Source organism: Aulostomus chinensis, chromosome 6 (assembly GCF_037954235.1).
Source record: "Aulostomus chinensis isolate RoL2024-O1b breed Wild chromosome 6, RoL_Achi_v1.0, whole genome shotgun sequence".
NCBI lineage: Eukaryota > Metazoa > Chordata > Actinopteri > Syngnathiformes > Aulostomidae > Aulostomus > Aulostomus chinensis.
This window is the reverse complement of record NC_141325.1, coordinates 4,627,740-4,647,021: the sequence shown is the minus strand read 5'-3', so window position 1 is coordinate 4,647,021 and position 19,282 is coordinate 4,627,740. Positions and strand designations below refer to the sequence as shown.

Here is a 19,282-nt window from a genome sequence, read left to right as displayed (position 1 = left end):
ATGACCACAACCTCGATCTTAACGCCGTATTCCATGGTGATGGCACAGCGTGTTAAAATTACACGGCAACGCCACAGAAACACAAGGGAAGTCAAGCACCAACGTTTCATTGTGGACGAAAGGATCCTTTTTTTTCATGGTGGAAATGCAAAACTCCAAGTTCATGCTTTATATTTCATTTGAAAATGAAAAACATTCCATTTGTCATTTATAGTGTGTAATGAACAGCTTCTTTAAATTGAATTCATCATTGGAAAGTGATTTAATGATGCATCTGAACGCAGTGATTGGTGATACATGCGTGTCGGTGGGATTTGTGAAACGCTGCGTGGTAAACAGGAATCACAGGACCGCCAAGTTGGTGTCTTTTTGGTTTTGACAAGTCTCTCTTTTTTGGTAAAGCCTCCACCCACCACCTGATCTGCCCCACCAGGGAATTTCTGAAGGGAATGAAAAATCTGTCAACTTTTTTGAAAATGAAAAAAAAAAAAAAAAAAAAAAAGTTTCACCTTTGACTGCAGTGTCATAAAAGGTCACACTAATGAAATAAAGAGACCCTGGAAAAACCAACACATTCAATCGCTGCTTACATTTCCAAAGTAATATAAACCCTAATTCTCCTGAAAAAGCATTTGAGTGAGAACAGTGTGGTAAATAATGTCGCTGGCAATTACTCGCTCTGTACATTTGCTGTGACCAACTGAAGCGAGGCCTCTTTGTTAAATAAACTAATTTACACATCAGTTCACTTGGCTACTCCGAGGTACGTCGGTGTGTTTGAAATAAATGCTCAATAAACACATTTAAATATACACCCTGGCATTATAGTACAAAGGTCATTGGAAGCAACTCAGAGCAGACGTGGTCTCATATCACACGTTGCCTCTGAGTAAGACTTTCTGTTGATATGTGTCTTTGTGAGATTATCTTATTCTCAATTTGTTAGTGACCTTTATATGAATATGGAAACGCTATAGCTGAGGCTCATTTAAGTCTACTGTGTTCTTTGGACAGCAGACAATGTGTCATGGGTTGGATTCACACCCCAAACTTAAAGGTTAAAAAATATGAAGGAATATAAAAGAGCAAAAAAAAAAAAAAAAATGAGGCCTTAAATGAGAAGTAACGCTCACCCTTAATGACACGATGGGATCGGGGTCATGCAGATGCGATGAAATCCATTCAACTTTCTACGCGCCTGGATGCGGGTGAGGCCTCGGTAGAATTCGGACTGTTGCGCTGGAGAGGTGGTCGAGGGTCTCTGCTCAAAGACCCCTTTGATCGTGCCATTTAGCATTAACTCAAAAGACTGGAATGTTTTGTGAGGCTGCAGGAGAAATGGGACATTATGTGGTCATGATTGCTCTGCAGTACGCATCAAAAAAGTACTAATAATCATAATTGGATAGGTTAAAACATATAACATTTAATGTTGAGGTAGGAAAATTCCGTACATGTGATGTTTTTCTAAGCCCATACGAACTAATTCCTTGACAGCGCTGGGGAAGGTAAAGCGTGGTGTTTATACAGGCTTACAGACAACTTGTCTGTAGCTTCATACACATCCAACAGACCACTGTGGGAGAGTCTGGCTTCGTCTCACTCAACAAACATTGTCACAGCAAACAAATCTGTTCCCAATTTTAATGTGATCAAATAAATTACAGAAACATTTTCACGGCCTATACTGTTTAACGGAGACATCCAGCTAGCTAGTGCCAGGGAGTGAAGCATGCAGCCAAGATATTCCTCCTTCAGGAAAACTTCTGTGAAGTCATCCTTTCTAGCTGTGACACGGAGGGACTGGGAAGTTGAGCCGTCTCTTCAAGCTCCTCAAACAACATTTTCGATACAGTTAAGGCAAAGGCAACATGATTATTTGTGCTGTTTCCTTCACAGTAAATGCGCTTTGCTGGAGGGGACGGGAGTAAGACCATGACAAGCTTGTAAAATCCATGACGTGCTTGGGATTCTTTGCCCCTTATCACCGTGTGGGTCTCTCTTTTTTTTTTTTCCCCTGACTGGTTTCTGAGGCGTCGTGTCCTAATCGTGCCCTCTGCAGAGAGAGCCTGGCAGACCTCACATCCAGCAAAACCTGTTGATAAGTGGTTGATGTTATGGATGAGATGAGGCCCCGAGTTTAGTTGGGCTCAAGCCGAGGAAAATCTATAGTTAGACTAGAGTCGAAATGGAAGGGGCGTGTTAAGGATCTTAAAAAAGTTCTGGATTAAAACATATAACACAGTCAATGGCATCTACAATTTATGTGCATCAAAGATATCCTGCAGAATTTTCTTCAGTGCTGAGCTGGCAGTTTGGCTGTGTGTGTGTGTGTGTGTGTGTGTGTGTGTGTGTGTGTGTGTGTGTGTGTGTGTCAGTGGTGATACACTCCCCTGTCCTCACTGTTGCCTCCCACCGTGCCCCTTAAAGAGCAAGGGTTCATGGGAATGACCAATGGGAAGCATTGCTCAGCTCCTTCCCACAGCCAAGACACAGCTGTAACCCTTTAACCCCTTCCCTTATACGAGTTTTAAAACACACACTTAAACTTTCTTAAAACACAACGGACTTTGTAGGTAGACACATTTACGCGCACATCTACAAAGACACTGTAGGGTTTCTCTCGGCCGTGTGTCTACAGCTATTGAATTGATGGCGGTTCTGCTGCAGTGTCCTAGATTGCTCCGAACATTCATCACTGGACCCTCTATGGCAAGCTGTGGCCACTGGCCTTCACTCAAACCCCATCCCATAGCACCAGTGGCACTGATAAAACAAACACCACAATGACCCTCCGAGCTGGAATCCTAAGACTCACTCTCTACCTCTACCACCCGCCTTAATATTAGTTTTGCTCATTCACCCTTTCTCCTTTCAGCCCCCTCTGCACACACACCCTCCAGCCCCAGTAGACTTCCTTCCATTTCCTCTCAATCTGCAACCCCCCCCCCCCCCACCCCAAACCACCTCCTCTCTTACTTTGCTCTGTCTTGTGCTGTGTGATGAAGAGCATTTGGGTAGCTACAGTAGCTAAGAAGGTTGAGGGGGCTGGAAAAGGAAGAGAAGGCAAAGCAGTGTGTAGGAAAAAGGAAGGCAGGATGGTGGATGAGTGGGAGGATAGGGGGCTGTAAGTATACAGCCCTCAGAGGAGCGAAGCGAAAGCCAAGAGTGTTTTTCTGAGGAAGTGGGTTCAACATGGAACTCCTTTATTCCAGCACCGTCATCACTCTGCTTTTTTCCCCTCTCACATACTGTACATACACATTCACACAGAGGGACGAGTCTCAGCACAGAAGAGACAGGAGTGAACAATGTTACGGATCATCGGAGTGGAACTAAAATGTAACACTGCAAGAGTTTACAAAAAGATTTGACTAGGAAAAACTTGGTAGGTGTTTGGTTATGGTTATTAGTTAACCTGCTTCTGTTTTTGTCTTTGTTTATATTTCTGCTCATCAGACAGATGAACCCTATAAACCTATGGGCTCTTAAAAAGTCGTGGGCAACGGTATTAATTGTAGCCCCCGGGTGACCCCGTTAATTTTGGTGCAGATTTGTATCACAGAGCAGATTCAGGATCTATTTCTTTTTTTTCAATTTCCAGCCAACGCCAAGACTTTATTTCTTTTCCTGTCAGTGGGATTACACAAAGACAACCCCTACACGGTTTTCAGGAAACCTGGTGGGGTAGAGCACAGGCCAAGGAAGAACAAATTCAATTTTTGAACATAATTCAATAGGCATGACATTTCTTGCGCATGATAACTTCAGATTCTGTGAGTGTAGGTGTAGCCCTCTAAGGGCTGTCCCTATTTAGTTCATCCGCAGACACAGTTGAGAAGATTTCCTCTCTTGCCCTTGTGCCCTGCACAGACTCCTGCTGGATAGAACAAGTGCATGACATGAACTCTTCTCTAACGAGTCGTAGGGAGCTTGAACCTTGGTGGGCTAAGAATGTGGAGTAAAAATATGTAACTAATGCTTCTGACACTGATATTTCGTTGGTTTTAAGGCCAATGAGGGAGTTTGTGTTTGAAACAAAGTTGGAAAATGTTTGGATTTATGGCAGACATGACGGCAGGGCAACTAGGGGGAAGAAAAATACCCATATGTACATTATGGTACTTTGTTCCCACAAACCTAAAAGAATAAATGCTATCTAAAGAAAACCCTGCTAGGAAGATGGTCTTTTCATGAACTGATCGGTTACTCTTGCTATAATTGGTGCTACTTGACCAGCGAAAAGTGGCTTTAAAATTCCTTTTTCAGTCAGAAAGTAGAAAACCCAACTACTACAACAATGCAGTGGACTTGTTGCCTTCCAAGGCCACTTTCAGACAGAAACTGTTGTTCTGTCTGTTAATGTGAATATGATAAAAGGTTGTGGGGGTCAGGCACTGAGCTGATGGTTTGTCATAGAGGGGTGGAGGACCTGCAGCGGACCCTTCAACAGCCTAAAGGTCAGAAGGAGATGCAGGAGTGATTCAAGGGAAAGAGACTGAAGCGTGGAACCCCATGCACCAAAGACAGCACCATGGATTCATCATTAAACAGTGATGGGCTATTTCAGAATCCCAGTCAGCGTCACAGTTGTGCTCAAACGTCAGTAACATCAAGGCTGCAAACGTAAGTCGACTAAACTAGCAGGGCAGGCAGCCAAGCATAGAAGGAAAATGGATACATAGTGATCTTGGATGCCCACACAGAAACACGCAATGCAACCTACACAATCAATCCCCCCCTACACACAACAACAAACTACGTGTGCAAGCAATGTGTGGCATGCCATTCCAAAAACAACGAACAGACACGGTGATCTACACCTAAATGTGAAAGTACAGAACAGTCTGTGGCTCAGGAACCTGTTGTAGGCTAATGAGCAGGAGGTTCTGGGTTCAGGCAACATGAAGGAATGCTAAATATTTCCATACGCACTACTGATATTGCAACAATGCAAGACTTATTTAAAGTCAGCATGACCTCTGCCAGGGAGGAACTGCGATCACCAGCAGTGGTTGGTCACTTAGTTGGATAACTGCAAAAGTTGCAGACAGATTCTTTGCATCTCTTTTTTTTATTCAGTTTGGTGAATGATAGAACTTTAAACCAATGCGTTAGATGGTTTGTTGTACAGAAGCATCAGAGAACCTAAAATAAATCTTACAGAGCCCTCTTACAACGTCATAAAACACATTACCTTCACCACAGAGATGTTTTCCTCTGCATCACGTGGTTTGTTTGTCAACAGGACTACAAAAATAATATCATGCCAATTTTCATGAAACTTAGTGGAGGGTTGTACCGTGCCCACCACGGATGAAGCAGCCAACTCTTTGGGCCCAGAATAATAATAATATATGACTACAGAATACATGTTGAGTAAAAGAGTTCACTGTAATGTTGACGGCATTTTCTTTTTTTTATAAACTCTACCTACACGTGAGAACCATTGACTGGTCTTTCAGCTTCACTCACTGAACACCATTGATTGCGCTGCGTCACGAGAACGCGCGTGGACCGGGAACATGCGTTGCATTGCTTGTGCTACTTACCGCTTGTGAACAGCAGACATGTGCCATGAGCTCCCTCATCTGCATGAGAACTAACCTCTGTGGCAGTCACCGTGCACTGGGAACAAAAGGAGCAAAAGTACATTTTGACAACAGGAAGATGGTTGCGTTTAAGCACTTTGTAGCACGTATAAAGCAAAGGTACAGTTGGTGCGTTTGCATCAAGACACCTTCACACTGTTTTAACTAATATCATATGGAAATTCAGTCAATTTGACTTTATGTATTCCCTTACAAGGATCACCGAGGATTAAGATAAGCAAACTCTCAATGTTTTTGTTTTGTTTTTTTTATACAACCACAGGGGCTGGAAGCAGCCTCCACTGAGACGAAGAAAGAAACCATGAGACAGACAGAGAGTTGTTCTACAGCGAGTGTTATTGCATCTGCCTGGTTGAGCATGGAGGCGTTAATGTCTCACTAATCACATTAACACACAAGGCTCACCCAATCATGGGGATGGAACAACACGCATTCTCTCCGTGGCTTAGGAATCCACCGGCTTTTTGCTCAGACAGTAGCATTATAGCGTCAGCAGTTCAAAACAAAGATTCCTTGATGGGATCAGGGAGAGCTATTGAGAAGTACTGGTCTCACAGTTCGCTGAAAAGATGTATCATCTGTTTAGTGCTGGAGGAAATTGTAAATGAAGAGACAATACTTGCAGATATAATGCAAAAAAAAAAAAGGGCTGTATCTGCTGACAGTTAGTCAAGGCTTAACTTAAAGTAAAATCAATCTTGAGAACTGAGAGAGGCTCAGTGTGTTGAGGAGCTTAGCGGCAACGGCTCCTCACAACTATGGTTGTTATAGCCAAAGGAAAAAAAGAGCTAATGCATTCAAGAATTATGCATTTTTGAGGAAAAGGCAGAAAAAGGGGGAGACGAGGGAATGTGCTACATTCTGTTTCCTGTCATAAACTCTTGAAATCCAACAAAGCTTGATTAAAACACTGTCTTAAGACATCCGGTTGTAGTTTTAATCGCCTTGTATTTGTCAATAAACATGCTTGAATCATACTCTTGACTTGCTGACATACAGTAAATCTCTTAAAAAAAAAAAAAAAAAAAAAGCATAAGACAGAATCCCAATAGCATTAGTGTCCACCGCGGGAAGCTTAACTGTCACTTCTGCCTTTTCTTCCTTGTGTTTAACTGGTCTCACACATTCTTTGCCAGCATCTGTGCCATCTCAGAAGCGGGCTCTGTCTCTTCTGCCTGCCCACCTCCTAATGTTATTTGGCAGAACAAAAGCCTCGCTGCTCATGCCAGCGATCCTGCCGAAGGAAGTTCTCGGGCATATGAGTGGAGTTGTGGTGGAGGTAATATTACCGCTCTCAACAGTGGCTGCCTGTGTGTCAGGCAATGGGCGAAGAGAAGAGGATCTTTGTCATGTTTCCTTTGTTTGCTGTGCATTCTCCTCTATATATGCTCCCTCCTCTGGTGTCTGGCCTGCCTGTCCTGCTCCTTCTCAGCTTTCTTATTTCACTTTCTGTCTATGGATCCTCACCTCCCCCTCATATTCTCATATTCTTTGTTTGACATCTCGTTTTGAGTTGTTGTTCTCTTTCTCTCCCTCTCTCCCAGCTTGTGTCTCTTTGATGGCATCATGGTTGGTTGAATGACTGAAGCCATAAGGCTGATCCGCCCACACACACGTACGTTGAGCTGAGCTGTCCTGTACTGCACTGTTGATTCTGCTGCTCAGCCCATCTGAAAGAGAAGGCAGAGTGTGACTCAGATGCTGAGGTGGGTGGTATACGGGCCCAGGTGGGTGGTTAAATAGGCTAACTGTAGCTTCTCCGATGCACTCACTTTCACACGGGAGATATGCTGATAAGTAGCTAAAACACAACAAATTGGAGACATGAACGGCTTTCAAATGTTATTTACAGTTCAAAGATCGTCACTGTTATATCTCTAGGTTGTTTTGGAGGCAAACCAAAGCTCTTGATTTGATTTGCTCGAATGACTGTTGCTTACTATGATCGCTCCCTCAGCCTCAGAGTCAAAATGACATTAGCAGATCAGCATTATCATAATCATCCCAACCATGCAGCTCTCTGAGTTATTTTCATATTTGCCACATCACAGGAAAGTGTTCTGCAAGGGATGCGTATACATTGGATGTTTGATTTTATTACATGTTTCGAATCAGTGTGGGGGCTGTGAAGCTACTTTAAAAGCTTCAAAACAAAAAAAAGTGAAAGAGTAAAAAAAAAAAAAAAAAAAAGAAGCACAGTCCTCGTCACCAAGCATCAAGACTTTTTTTTGTTGTTGTTGTTGTTAAAAGATAAAAGTTAAACAAGGTCTTGTGGTCCCTGAGAGGATACCTTTAGGCTGAAGACCCCTAAATGCTGACAAAGAACCAGGTTCTTTCCTCTCAGTCAGGAGGTTTTAAATTTTGCCTTAAGTTAGCCTATAGATTTAGATTTCCAATACAAGCATGGGTAATTCTCCCTGACAGGCTAAAGTGACTAAGTAACATTGCATGTACTGAGGGAAACTGCAGCTGGCTCATCTTTGAATGTGATTATCTTTATATAATTTGGCTGTCTGTAAAGCAGAGTGAGTCACTATCTGAGGGCTATGTAACGTCTGAACCGCACAGCAGCCCCGGCTGGACACTTTCACCTTTGACTGACAGTTTTCTGTTAATTAAGTTAAGTTCTTTGTACTTTTGATATCAATTCGATACGGAAGATAGAACATACACTGGACTGTTTGTCTCGTAGTAAGTTTGTGCTATAACACAACAGCTTTAGTACCTCTGAATGTTGGGAGACCCAATCCCTCCCGTCATTCATATCTTGACCACAAAGGCTTTGTTTTATGTTCTCAAACCATCAATGACAGTTTTAATTTCCATTGTAAAACTTTTACACAAGTGTTCTTGTGATCCTTTGTCCACTTTTCAGTTTGAAAACATGCAGAGCTTGTCGGAGCCGTCTCAGTTGCCTGGTGAGCCTGACACGACATGTTGTTTATCATTTAACATCAGATTTATCAATGTTGAACTGCCCGTCCACAGTAGAAATCACTTTCGTAAGAGTGTTTATGAGAAAGGAAATATCTTTTGTGTCTATGAAGATACTGAACTGCTGCCTTAGAAGAAGGTATAAAAGGAGTTTGCTACATGGAAAACCTGGCTAACCGACCTGTCTCAACCCTGAGCTCTCGTGATCCTCTCACCACAAGCAGCAGTTTCGACTGGATGATGAGTCCTTGGGATTTTAGAGTACCGCCATAGTTACTTCAGACACTTTGGAATGTTCACCCCTCTTCTTACTTATGGGTGTGCAATCCCATGTCAAATCAAAGCTTTAAATTCGGTGGCAACACAACATCACATGACCACAAACTCTAATTTATCAAATTTTTCTTAACAATGCTTCATTAGCATTTTTTTAACTGGAAAATTAAGACTATATGAGCATATCTGAAAGGGGAAAAAAAAATAAAATTAGAAAAAAAAAGAGACCAACGTGACGACAAACGCACTTTTTCTGCTCATGGTTATGTGGACAGGTTAAGTACATGAAGGGCAAGGACCATTGTCAAACCGTTTTCCTGGGGTGAATTGAGAGAGTTTCACAAAAATTAAAAAGGGAACAAAACGATGCAATGCAAATCACTCAGAGCTTTGCTATGAGCTTACCAGTACGGTCGTCCTGTACAGCACCGAGCCTGACAAAGACATCACGGGTTCCTGTCTATCCGACACCCGCAACCATCTGTTGGGAGCCTGTGGTGGAGCCTTGATGGCTGTGCATTTGAGTGGTAATTGAGCCTGAAATGTGCTTAATAACGATTGTCCTGCCTAATACGCCACATCAGGAGCTCAGAGCACCGTGACAACCTCGAGCAGCCGAGACAGGCAGGCAAGCAGGCAGATTGAAAAGATGGGCAGAAACCCCATTTCTCCTCCTCATTAGCCTCCAATAACTGGGAACAGCCCGCATAAATGCATCACTGGGAATCAGCTAAGAGAAAGACGAGAGAGTAATTGTTCCCCTAAAAGGCTGTGATATGTATCTGTCTTGGTATGTTCTGGGAATTGTGCATTTTATTCGCGGATTAAAACCAGGTTTGTTTCACCTAGCGTCTCTACACGCACATATTGATTCCTCACAGCGATGGGAATTCTGACTCAATTGAACAGTAAGTGTCGTCACTTCTGGCTCCTAATTTGGTACGAAAAACCACAATCTTGATATCGGGTTTCACACATAAAAACCTTATCAACATGAATACATGTGGATTTAATGTTTCATAGATTTTTAACTGGGCAAAACAAACCCCGCTCCAGCCAAAACCACAGTCGCAGTTACGATGTGCAAACAGCAGCATCCGACAGATTTATTTGAATGTTTTGAACTGCACGTTACTTTTGTCTTTCCAATTACAAATTCATGTTGTGAAGTTCATAAAAGGCTTATTTGTTTGTGGCTGTCACTGCTTCCTGCTGTTTGCGTCTCCTGGACAGCTGTCTGATGTCTCACTGCTATACGTGTACATACTCATGTGGGATGGCGGCGCCACCTGATAGTTGTGCGTGGCTCTTAGCCTTAAAACACATTCATTCATTACCTACGCTCCAACTGACCTGCGCAGGCTCTCTGGGGCCGGAGCAGATACCAGCAGACACCGGGCGAGAGCCGAGGTGCACCCTGGACGGATCGCAGGCTCTCACAGTTTTTATTAGAGACATAAAGTGCTTAAGTGCAATCAAATTACCAGGCTTATAGTACAACTAAGACAAGTGAGACGAGCCCCATGGTCACAAACCCTTTTTTATTTGTCATGGCTAAAAGAGAACCTCCTCTGGGAACAGGTTTCCTCTTATTAATAGACGTAAAATAAGTCGGATTAGTGTGTGATAGGCTCTTCTGTTTGTCCCAACAGCTGCCCCAGGAGAGCGCGTGGCAGTAAGAAGTGCTTGTCAACAGCAGCTTAGAGACAAAAGGCAGGCGTCTCGGCGGTCGGCAGGGGACAGTGTGTGGGATCAGAGGGCGGGATATCCTGTCCAATACCCCCACTGTGGATCCAGCAAACCCAATCGCCCTGCACCTGTCAGGCACCGCGGGGAGTTGGTTTGACGATGTCACACTCTTAACACGCCCCTCGGCTGAGGTGTACGTGTGCTGTAATCATCATGGCTGCCGTTTCACATCTATAATCAGTCGTTCAACGTGACAGAAGCACTGTGTTTTCCCTGTATGTGGCGTTGGGCTGGAGCTGAAGAGACTGGCTGTTCTGGGTTTTGGAGGGGTAATTGCCTGACAAAGTGAACTGAGTCATGAGGAAATGAGCATCCTCAGAGAAAAATCTGTTTTACAAAGTAACTCATAAGCACAACAACCAGAGCCTGCTGGTGAAGCATTACTTATTCCCTCTCAACTGCCTCTGCTATTCATTTTCCAGTCTGTTCAACTTACAGTGTGTGGGTGCCGCTAACTCACCCAGCCGCATGTGTAACCTGCTCAGCAGTAGCTAAATGTTACTCTGGGGACACAGCTTCATAAGAGCAATACCATGCATCACAGAGACCACATTTAAATACCAAATATTGCCCATTCGTTTCTCCCTCTCCAGTCATGGAGGAGTGCGTCGTACTGTGTTTAGTACAGGCCAGAGGGATTTGAGCAGGCAAACAGATGGGACCTGAGAAAAGGTATGGATAAGTTACAAATGAGAACAGGAATTCCCCCGGGAGCACCCTCCTCATTCTGGCACCCACTTTCATGGTGTGTTTAGTGCCCTACTCTGTATGAATTATGAACACACAGATTGTGTAAAGCTCGGCATACAAAGTGAGTTAAGTTGTATGAGGTAACAGAGACGGAGCAGCTACCTTTTCTCTGTGCTTCATCATATTTAAGCGAAAGGAAGTTGGCCTGTGATGTTTTCCTTTTAAACAGAACATAAGTCAAACTACATACCTCATTCTTGAGTGACGTGATTCTGTTCCTCTGTATTAGAAATGCAACTTAGCTGGAAAACATTTGAAGGGTATTCTACCTCCACATCTCCTGGGAAATGCTTCTCTAGGTGTATGTCAGCGCAGCAATCACAGCAATCAGCACTCTTATTTCAGGATTTCTCCGGACCGCGCTGTGCTGACAAAACACATGTAGGAGCAGAGCTGAGAAATCTGGATACAAGATGGGCACTCTGACCTTCCCCTGGCACGCCGCCCACAGCCTGCAAACCCACTCAATATGACGGGTATCTGTGCATTTCTGCTGAAACCGTGGCAGGCATAATTGCGCCTCCTGTCCAAGTGCGAGAAAGATATTCTTAAGGACCTTTTCTCTCTTCATCTCAGAGACACGACAGAACAAGAGTACTCATCTTCATCCCTGGATCAGACCCCAAAGGTCCCTTGCTTTAGTCGTAAATGTAATGAGACATTGTTAACTCAATTTTCACAATTTTCTGAGGAAATTTAGAAGGACTTTCTGTGGGACTGTAGAATACTCCTACCCTTTAATTCTGCTGCAGAAAATCAGATGTGTGTGTGTGTGTGTGTAAATGTGTGCACACATCAGACTCACTTAAAATGTCAAATTTATGACAAGATCTGCTGCTTTAGTCGTACACGAGAGTACATAACCATTATACATGTCACTGTGTGCAATATGTGTGTGTGTGTGTCCATGAAAGGGGTTACAGTCCAGCTATATGAACAAATAGTCCCAACATTTACACAGCCTTCCCTCCACGCACATAGCCCCACACTACAATCACTGACACAGATTAACAAACGGCTAATCTGTGTCACAATGCCCTCTGAAAAAATTGGGCACCCTTCAAAAAAAAAAAAAAAAAACGAATCAGCCCTGCTACAAAGAAAAGGTTCGCGGCACCGGCACATGTTGTCAAGGCTGAGGTCATGGTGAACTGTGTCACTGTAAGCCCAGGAAACAAATGAGGCGAGTCTATTATGCCAACTCCCGGTTACATGGACACATTTAGGGACACAGTGGCTCTCTGCTTGGAAGGAATCAACTCATGCTGGATGGCTGGCAGAGTGTGAAAGGAAAAAAGGTCATAGTTTGTCCCTGTGGCCTCTTTTTTGCCACCTCTAACTGAACACGAGTCCATCAACTAACTCCCACCTCAGCGAGACCTGATGTTTTGTCTAAAAACAGATTATGCATTGATCTAGTCATGTTTTGCCCTCTCATTTTCTTTGTACGTGTCTGTGCTTCAGATGGTTCCACCAGCCACACATCGAACCTGCGACTCACTTCTCAGGATTTCTGCACCTGAATCCCTCTGCTGCCGTATCACCTGCATGTGTTATCATTGGTTTCAGCAGCTTTCTGCACACACACACACACACACACACACACACAGGATTTTTCTAATTTTGGGCAGAAAAGCTCTTTTAGAATCAGGCTTTACAGCAACATTCCTGGAGCTGTTTTACTCAACATTCTTCAGCTGTGGCACATGCAGCATCACGGCTCATGTTGCCTGCAAGTTCCAATAATGTTTTAAACATTCAACCAGAACTTGGAAAGGGCGTTTATCATTTTACGTAATGTTTAATAAGGTAACGTGTTTTAACTGCAACACTTACTATTTTTTAGGCAAATTATTGTGGTAACAGATCATCATCAGGAACCACAATGGTTTCAAGACAAAAAGTATATTTTTATATATTCAAATGATTTCACAAAAAGAATGAATAAATTAGGACAATTTTTTTTTTTTAAATTCCCCTGTGCCCCCCCCCAGGCAATGTGGCACCCTCGGCGACCGCCTATTTCGCCGATGCCTTAAGCCGGCCCTGCATTTATGTCAGAATTTCACAAGCAGAACGTCTGTCATTTTACCTCATCCAAAGTATTGAACCTTAACCTTAAGCAGTTCTTTAATCTTTAAACATTTCCTTCAAAATATCATCAGAACTTGAGCTAATAATACTAGCATACCCCGCTCGCTGGGCGCAGCTCCATTCGCCGTGAGTCTCAGGTAAGCGAAAATTAAATACGGGGCTGATCATGTACAGCAGGACAACTCTAGATTTAGTAGCCTCATAACATTTGAGGTAAGTTAATGAAACTTGTGGAGTGATGTAAAACATAACGTACAACTTTTCTCTACGTTTCTGTAACAAATCCAAGCTGTTTTCCTTTTCTTTCTAGATGGGGGGGGGGGTTGATGCCATGTGATGTATGCATGTGAATTGCTTGAGGAGGCAGCTGCTGGTTTGAAGCCGCTTGTCTGTCAATCTCTTTCACACATGATGCCTCGACTGCGATGTTAAGCTGCAGGCCTGGGGGCCACATGAGAAACGCATCATTGTTCTGCTACCACAGCTTCTTCTGTATTTAATATGAAGACTTTTACATCTGTATGTTGCTTCGTTATTTACAGAGTGCATCAGCCCACGCAGACCAAGTGTGTATGCCCAGTGGGACTGGTGTAAGAGCGTGCATGGGGTGCAGCTGAATGTTGTTTTCCTGCTCGGAGACAGACTCACTGCCACTGACGAGGGGAGGGATTTAAAAGTCACAGTCTCCTTGGTAACAACATGCTTTCTCCAAAGCCCAATCTCAACTATTTAATTGCTTTAATCAGTCAAGTTATCAACAGAACTACGTCAACAATGCAAACATGTGAATAAGCAGTTGAGCAATTATTCTGGCAGACCTTGAGGACTGCATGTTCGTGATTAATTGGCATTGATGAACAACACAAAGCCACATGTGGTTATGGCACATTAAACGAGTATTTGGAAGTTATTAGCAGGTTGCACTTTTCAACAATAGCGTGAGCCCTCACGTTTAACTCTTGGGGAATCTGGAGGAAAAAAAAGACGTCACATTTTCCTGCTTTTCATCGCAGGATAAATCAACATTTAAACAACCACGCTATCGTTCCATGGAATTCCTTAACGTTCTAAAGCAGATGCATGTCAAAGCGCTCGACAGACTTGTTTTTCGAACGTGACTATAAGATGACAAAATGGGGGACTTCCTGGTCAGACATATTCATGAAGTGCATTTCCAAGCTGGACAATAACACACTCAAAAAGAGAGGTACTAGAATCCATCTAAAAAAAGATAGAGATGCTCGTCACTGCTGTGAAAGACAATTGTGTACCTGTCAGTTCCCTCTGCGCCCTTTCTGTCAGTCAAAAGTTGCCACTGCCTTCTTGAAGACGAACAGTGTACTTTTGAGGTAACAAATGCACCTTTGAGTTGACATTCTTCCAAACACTATACTGGTCTCGTACCTTCGTTTTTTGCGTGTGCATCACTGCAATCATCTACTCACCTCTTGTCCTTCCTCAGGACTGAGTAACTAAATTGATACAGGCAGAAAGCATGCACTTCACCGCCGGACCTGTGAGGAGGGGGATGTGGTCCGGTGGGGATATAAATACGTACCAAATCATGAAATGCCTACCACTGAGAGATGGAGGAGAGGCCAATCACGTGAATAATGGCCATAGTTTTAACACCACAGTCGGCAGCGCTGGTTGCCATCAGTAGTAATGTCCACCTTGAAAAACTCTAAGTGTGCTGTTTGATCAATGCTGCCTGATGGGAAGAGAAAATCAAGCCCATAAACAGGCCCTTGGATGCTAAAAGGGGAGTGAGACCTGAGGGACGGAACATTGAAATGTATGGTGAGAGGTATATTGATGGCAGAGTTCCGAGAAGTAGAAGTGTTTGACCCTCTAGCACTTTCCCCTGTTGCAATATGCATCTGCTGTGTACCTGTGTGTTTCTGTGCAGCCAATACAAGCGCACAAATGATGTGCTTTATACATGTAATTAAAAATCCGTCCGAGCTGTACGTCTGAGCTGAGAGACACTTATGACCTTCCTGTATGTCTATTAGATCGTGCCGCCATGGTTGAAAAGTTCATCTCTTCAAGTGGAGAAAATAGTGTAGACATCTCTTGAAGCAGAGAACGAAGGCGGCGAGAATGAAAAAAGAAACAAGTAGCGGCAAAGTTTCTCTTCTCTGCAAAGAAGATGGCATGCTTCTGTGTCACCGTTTTCCCTTTTCATGGCAAAGGGAGGAGAGCCAAGGTCGAGCGTGTCAGTGTGAGTCAAGCCTGAAAGTGTGAAGACTCCAATTAGACATAGCCTCGGGTCTGACTCCAAAAGACAAGGATAACATACACCCCTCCGTGAAAATGTGCCAAACAACGCATAGTGCAAACACACACACCACATGTCTTCACGTCCCTGTTTAACATGAAATGCATGTTGATACCACAGCTGTTTGCACCCCATCCATCATTTCTAGCAGGCAACAGGCAGAATTATTAACAAGCGAAATCTGTCATGCCCTATTAGCGCAATAAGGAACCTGCTAAGGCAAGTAAACAATTTATTAATGTATGGCTGATGTATCCAATTATCGTATGTTGGAAAATGCCAAATATTTATGATTTCACAGTCTATTTGCACTTAATCGAAAATGCTGTTCGTAAAAATATCACAGCATTGATTAAATAATCAGCACCAGGGAGATTAACGAAGTTTAGTGCCGTGGATTTCTGATGCTGTGAATTTTGCTGAGATAAAAAATAAAATTGTATTGTTCACAAATTCACAGACCGTGAATTCTATTCGAGATAAACGCAAACGCAGTGTTGCTGGCGAGCAACTTTAGTCAATAAAAACTATTGGGTAAGCAACCTGTTTCTTTTTTTTTTTCTCCAATTAGTGAGACATTGTTGTTCATAATACCTACAAAATTTTCTACACTGAAACAATGACCTTAATTGAATTTTTTACATGTAATTAAAAAAAAATTACAAATAAAGTGCTCAGCATGCTCACTCACTTGAGTGTGAGTGTACGTCTGCAGTGTGGTTCTCAACATTTTCTTTAAGTGAATGCATAATTAAGCATCTTGTGTGTCTAGTGGTTGTGTGATTATTATATTTTCCTGAATGATGGACATGGAATGGAACAATGACAGCTGTGTCACAGAGACAAGCGCGTGTTCATGATTCTACAACTGCACTGAGCGCGGTACGGCTCTTTGGAGGTACACCGATTCCCCCTGCCCCCCCTCATGTTTTGGAAAAATGATCCCAACCTACAACATTTTAAACTTCTGCTCGTTTGCCAGTCTGCTGCAAATTATCTGACTCTTTGCAACATGGAAACTGAATAATAAAGAGAACGCACCGACTTCTCGCGACCCCGACTCTACACGTTATTTGATAAGTGGGGCCTCGTAAGCCAGTTCATCGCATCATTGGATAATTGGGGGCACGCCGGAGCTGAGGTCGATACGCGCTATGATCAGAGAGCCCGACACAAACATTCCAAAGTTTTTTCTTTCACTGATAACAAAGAACCACTCAGGCATCCCAAGAGCACCAGAGAGGATTAAAGGCCTCTTAAATGCCATGTTCAAGTACCAGCAGGACGACGTGTTCATCCTCAACCTGAAACCATCGCAGGTCGTCGCCACTGATACAAAATCCACGTGCTAAATGTCTGACATGAATAGAATAGGACAAACTTTATTGATCCCAGAGGGCAATTTGTCACTGCAGTTCACTTGCGTGAAACAATCAATAAATAGGAATTGTAAGAATAAACGAGGCTAAAATACAAATATGGTTAAAAGATAAACACTGGATACGGCTCAAGTAAAGACATCCACATATGGTCATCTTCATCCAGCCAGGAAGTAGCAGTGCAAAGTGTGCAAGGTGAAGTGCTAAGAGTATTTACAGTCAGGGAGAGCAAACACTGATGACACCGACACATTTCATTCACACTCGAACATTTAAATATCAAAACTAGACTGTGTTGAGAGAGAAAACTATAAATATATTGAGAAACAAGATAAAAAAAAAACAACTCATTACCCTCAAGACTAAAATAGCATGTTTGATTAATTTGTGGGAACAAGTTATATCTCGTGGCCTCAAAATTACTATATTGAGGGTACAACTTTTAGATCTGGGCTACAAATTAATTAAAATTATGGGGAAAATTATATTTTCCACAGCAACTCCAATGACCAGGGCTCCGTACATTTCCATGCCGTGGGAATGTCAGTGGGTTCATTTCTTTTTGTTTTATATTCTGGGAAGCAAATCAGTCCAACAAGGTTTGTTAGACTTACAAAGCATCTTTTTTATTTTAAATTTAATATTACAAAACTCTTTATATGGTCTATGCAGAATAAACACAGTATAAGATTATATTTTAAATGTGTTATGCAACGCTATTTTCATGCAACCACTGTACAAACTGCATTGCTTCACCCTGGTAGCTAAACCTCCACACATATCAAAAGGTTCACACGCTGCCAAGCTTTACCTACAAAAGCCAAAAATACAATTAAAAAGCATTTTTGTGTGCTTAATAGAGAGAAACTGCAATACACTCTGTACCATGAATCCACACACACACTAATGTAGAGCAGATGTCCAGCATACAGTGTGGGCTTAATGAGCCATGAATGATATGAGAGGCAAGTAGAGATGCTTGTCCCTGTACAAAGACAGACTGTGGTTGGGACACATCTGGTACCTGCCCTGCCCCCCCTCCCCTCCCCTCCCCTCCCCCACTGCACCTGTGCATCTAATGCTCAGGGATGGATGTGATGCACATTACAGTTACAACCGCCACCTATGGGGTTTTATCTAGCGACGGCTCTTACATGGCTACTCCTAAACAGATACCGTACAACTAACCATATGTAACTCTCTTAAGAGGACTGGGCCAAGACCTCTAACACAATCTGATAAACCAACATTTTTCTTAGCTAATTTGGCTTATAGCCGATGTGGCGACGTCAGTATTATCCGTTCAAAAACAAGTTTCTATGAGCTTGATTTCCAAAACATTTGGAAAGGCTCATTAATCTTCTACTCACAGCATTGTTTCCACATCATCCATATGAGCGAAACAACAGATGAGGAGCACAGAAGAGACCTGAGCAAAACTGAGATGATTGTGTTCACATTGTCAGGGGAAAGAGGGAATGACATGGTGCCACTTTTGCCTGCAGTGGGAAGGTAGCCAAAACCTGGATAGGAACCCCAGTAAGGCAGCAGAAGAAACACTGGTAAGACACACACACACACACACACACACACAAAAATACTACTACAAGAGTGCAGGTAAGGCGTCATGGCCGCATCCATGACAATCATCATTGTGTATCAATATTCAACAACTTACCAATGACATCCTCATCCACCGGGTCAGTTTGAATAAATCCAACAAAGGCTTTGTGAAAAGAGAAATATCTTGAATGACTAGCATCTCCATTCATCTGGTGGCAGCTTTCATGGTAGCGGGCTAGCTCTTTGCTCACTTGTTTAGCTAAGTTAGCTGTGCTGCTAGCAGCTGGATACCCGAGGTTTTTTTGGGGAGAAAATAAATTTAAAAATCCAGAACCGGTAAAGTGACAAGACATGGGCAAGGCTAGCTAGAGAGAGAACTCCAGGCTGACTGGAGGAGACTGATTAGCTGATGAGACACAGGTGGAGAAAATAGACACACAGGAAGTGTAGCGCACAAAAAGACAGGCGGAACAAGATTTCAAAATAAAACAGGAAATAATCGCACCACAATTTAACTGAGCTTGAATGTTTCAGGGCCTAGTTTAGAGATTTAGTAATATTGTGTACCTCCCTGTTAATCCTGTAAAAGAACACCCCCCCCCCCGCCGCCCACACACACACACACACACACACACACACACACA

General features: G+C 43.0%; 1 long non-coding RNA gene across 5 annotated transcripts in view; it reads right to left on the bottom strand.

Moving 5' to 3' along the window:
• LOC147259769 (uncharacterized) overlaps positions 1-19,040 on the bottom strand; it is a 30,354-nt gene extending 11,314 nt beyond the window's left edge. For 3 of the 5 annotated variants that reach the window (XR_015116258.1, XR_015116260.1, XR_015116261.1), the window contains exons 1-3: positions 18,754-19,040; positions 5,553-5,628; positions 1,134-1,327 (exon numbers count right to left, since the gene is read on the bottom strand). This is a non-coding gene — a long non-coding RNA (uncharacterized LOC147259769). Of the gene's footprint in view, positions 1-90; positions 441-1,133; positions 1,328-5,552; positions 5,629-7,079; positions 7,283-18,753 lie in introns of those variants that run through there. The other 2 variants (XR_015116262.1, XR_015116259.1) reach the window with 2 other exon arrangements.
• Positions 19,041-19,282: the final 242 nt, after the last annotated feature.